The 4,478-nt window shown below is 38.1% G+C and overlaps 1 pseudogene; it reads left to right on the top strand.

Moving 5' to 3' along the window:
* The first annotated feature begins 1,428 nt into the window (after positions 1-1,428).
* Positions 1,429-2,490, top strand: LOC127157223 (trace amine-associated receptor 13c-like; annotated as a pseudogene).
* Positions 2,491-4,478: the final 1,988 nt, after the last annotated feature.

Here is a 4,478-nt window from a genome sequence, read left to right as displayed (position 1 = left end):
AAAGCACAAGTCTCCCTCCACCCATCCTCACCACATTCTACAGGGGCACCATTGAGAGTGTGCTGACCAGCTGCATCACTGTCTGGTACGGGAACTGCAGTGCTGCTGACCACAAGACCCTACAGCGGACAGTGTACACAGCTGCAAAGATCATCGGTACCCCTCTCCCCTCCCTTCTGGACATTTTCCTTGCACGATGCTCCAGTAAAGCCACCGGTATTGTGAAGGACCCCACCTATCCCTCCCATCATCTCTTCCAGCTCCTGGCATCAGGAAGACGCTACAGGAGCATCAGAGCCCGCTCTGCAAGACTGCTCAACAGCTTTTTCCCCCAGGCTGTGAGAGCCCTCAATTCCAGCCACCTCACGCCCCTCTGAAACCTTATCCACAATGTAAACTGTTGAAAAACTCAAAACACGGTGCAATTCTGAGTGTGCTACACACAGGTGAGTGGGCTGGACAAACCACCTATAGTAACACATTCTTCATCTCTATATGCACCAGACACTTTCCTATAAACACAACATGTTACACAGAAAACATTGTGCACCTCTGAGTGTGCTACATACAGGTGAGTGGGCTAGACAAACCACCTGTAGAAACACTCTTCTCTTTCTATATGCACCAGACACTTTCTTATTAACACTGCACGTTACAAGGACCTAATAAGGACTTAACAAATGTTTACTTGTCAATGCACCACAAATCATATTGCACTATTTGCATCTTAACCTTTAAATACCTCTTCTGCACATTATCATGCACAGTTATTATGTAAAGTACTTGTCTGTCTTAAGTTATGTGTACGTATAGTCAATTATTTATAGTATATGTATAGTTACATGCATAGGTTAAAAAAAAAAAAAATGTTTCTACGTCTAGTGTATGTATGTTCATATTTATGTTTATTTATGTAGCACTGAGGCCCTGCGAGACACAACACTTCGTTCCACTGTATGTCCACACATGCAGCGGAATGACAATAAAGCTCGACTTGACTTGACTTGATGTTATTTTCTTTTCATGTTGCCTCTATATAATGCTTATTAAAGTAGTGTTTAAGTGCAGTGCTGCTGTGTTTATAGTGGTAACCAAGGAAGAGCTGTATCTGCTGTTCAATAAGCACCACCTTCTGTCAGAGAGTGAATCTGCATTCCCATTCAGCCAATCTGCTGTTTTTGTTTCATGCAGATATGTTTTATATATTTAAAAATAACACTATATAACTTAAATCAAAAACTGCACATATTACATGTGTGCTCTTTTTTATCTATTCGTGCTTAAAATGCTACAGATACATAGTAAGAGCTAATAAACATTGTTCATGTTCTTTCTTTTTCCTTAAATTAAATAATTATACTACTGCTCAGCATCAGAGTGGGCGGTAGATGGGTTGGTTAGTGTGATCCAGACACTGTATAAATTAAAGGACAATAAGGAGATCAGAACAAACTCCTAACAGGAGGAAACTCACTCATGGCCTATGAGACAGAGGATCATGAGATTCAATACTGCTTTCCTACCATTAACTCATCATGTATCAAGGGAAAACGTTCCAGGCATGAACATACTATAATTTACCTATTTGTATCATTGCTGTCAGCATGGACTGTGTTTCTGAACCTGCTGGTGATCATCTCCATCTCTCACTTCAAGAAGCTTCACACTCCAACCAACCTGATCATTCTCTCTCTGGCTGTGACAGACCTGCTTACCGGTCTTATTGTAATACCCATAGAGGGCATCAAGCAAAATGAGACATGTTGGTATTTTGGAGACACTTACTGTGGACTGTTTGTAATTCTCGTTAGGCTGCTCATTTGTATGTCGCTTAGTAATTTAATTTTAATTGCTGTTGATCGTTATGTGGCTGTGTGTCACCCTTTACTGTACCCACAGAAAATAACCACAACTAAAACTTTAAAAAGCATCTGTATCTGCTGGTTTTGCTGTTCAGTTTACAATATTGAGAATGTAATTAGTAACGGATATTTTAATATCTCTCACAAATGATTGTGTTATGGTCAGTGTATCATTATGCTTAATCCTGCGTGGAGATTTACTGATTTGACCCTTTTCTTTCTATTTCCTTGTGTTGTGATCATCACTGTCTATTTAAGAATATTTTACATTGTACAACGGCAAGTGAAAATTATAAACTCACAGATGAAGGGCGGTAAATGTGTAATGGAAGGTTCAGTGAAGAGGAAATCTGAGAGTAAAGCTGCTCTGACATTAGGAATCATTGTGACAGTTCATCTGTTTTGCTGGATTCCTTTCAATATCTGTTCACTAACAGATATCACAACAATCTCTTCTACTACAATGACATTCCTGTCATGGACTTTGTATGTTAGCTGTGGCCTAAACCCTCTTATCTATGCTTTATTTTACCGCTGGTTTAAAATATCAGTTAAACACATTCTAACTCTTAGAATATTACAGCCAGCATCCTCTCTGATGGACATTTTTACAGATTATAATTCATGATTAACCAAACATTAAAGGGACTGTTCACCCAAAACTGTGCAGAATAAAGATGCAATGAACATGGTGACTGAGGCTGCCAATATCTCTTCTGTGTTCAAAGCAAGCATTACATCTATTCTTCACGGAGACTTGAGCACACCTCAGTGATAAAATAAATTCCATGCTAAAAATGATCAGCACAAAATAGTTACATGTAACATGTTACATATCTATTATGTACATATGTTTGCATGCTTAATAAAGTGCCATGCTATTACCTTATCAACATGTTAGCATCAATCTTATAAATGACAATGTATAAATGTATCACATGTATATTTGTTTAAATAATAAGAAGAGGTAGTTGCACAAGACTCACCTTCCCCAATTTATCACTAATATTGTCAACAAGGAACACAACATCTCTGTGAAAGTGTACAAGGCCCCACCATGGTCTGTACTGTGCTTGTTGCTGATGCACCTACAGTACCTACACAGATTTCATATAAATGTATTTCAGTCACTGTGACACAAACTGGTCACCTCCAAATGTTTTTGAAAAACTTTTTAAACACAGGGAGTCAGTGGCTACAGGCAACAGTTATTCTGTAATATAGCAACTCAATATTGCAGTACAAGGTTTAAAGGTGCACCAAGTAAACGTATATGTTCCACTGGATGTCAGTGTTCTTGGACTTTTTACTGACACCTGTATTTGTGGATATAGCATGAGAGGAAAGAAAAATATTGCATCCCCAATTTTATGTCTGAAAAGAAGTGAAAACTTTGCTTTGTTTATAATTTGTATATTTTAAGTCCTAGTTGCACCTGATGGTATAGAAAGTCATTTCACAAAGTTACATTATGCAGTCACAGAACATGCATGCTAGCTGGCCGTTGGCCGTAATCTCTTCAGTGTTTTCAAGTGCAACTGTCTGGCCAGATGCAGGTGTTGTGAGGTGACACTAGCTGCGCACTGCACTGCTAGTTCTTTGATGTTGGCTTGGTTATGTTACGGCCTGTACCCCTTACATATGTTACCCAAAGACTGTAGTGGACACACATGCATAACACTGCTTTAACAAAGAGCTAAAGGCAGGCCTCTTCACACAACAATATCTAAAACACATTCTTGTTTCTGCATTATTGCATAATTAACCATTAAATAATGCTGTAGCATATTACTGCAGATTTTCTGGACTTACAGCTTTGTGTGGTAATAATTAATAATAAATTCTAATTTGTTATTTTTTTATAATATTAATGCTGATTCCAACTGTCAACATTTTGCTAATTTTAACCCATGAAAACAAACTCACGGTCCTCACACCTCTAAGGACATTGCAGCATCAGTGTATTGTGTGTGTTTGTTTTCACACCCTTAACAAACAGATCACTCTGGGATTGTCATTACAGCAGAACTTTAATACTGAACATGTGTTAACAAGGTCCCTCAGGATTATTTACCTACGTGAAATACCAAACAGACACACAAATGGATTTCCTTATGGGATTAATTTCTGTCTGAAGTCGGTCAAATTAAAAAAAAAGATGCAAAGTCACTGTCTAAATGATGTACGCATACTCTGACCCACCCTGGCCTCTAAAATCAAAGTATACAGCTGCTGTGTAAATGGACCTGTGCTATCTCTCAGTAACAATAAATAGTCTATGTAAACACACTGAAACAATCAATAAGGCGAAATGTAAATCCAAAATAATAATTTATAAAGTGCAAGTACAATTAACCACTTACAACACTCGGCCGAACGCACAAGAGCTCTTCTTAGTGAACATTTGAGTGAATCACGACGCATTCTGAAAATCGATTCTCAGAATCGATTTACAACTCGTGATGTATCATTTTCTTGTCCCAGCCCTAACAAAATACCTGTCTTGGCAAGTAACTTTGTAACTTTAATCTACATTTAATTTACACAGCGAGTAAAGTAGTGTTAAAAGTAGTGTTTAAGCGCTGCGCTGCTGTTTATATCAGTAAGCAAGGAAAT

Source organism: Labeo rohita, unplaced genomic scaffold (assembly GCF_022985175.1).
Source record: "Labeo rohita strain BAU-BD-2019 unplaced genomic scaffold, IGBB_LRoh.1.0 scaffold_1011, whole genome shotgun sequence".
Taxonomy (NCBI): Eukaryota; Metazoa; Chordata; class Actinopteri; order Cypriniformes; family Cyprinidae; genus Labeo; species Labeo rohita.
The sequence above is the reverse complement of the archived record's forward strand: the minus strand, read 5'-3'. Positions and strand labels throughout refer to the sequence as shown.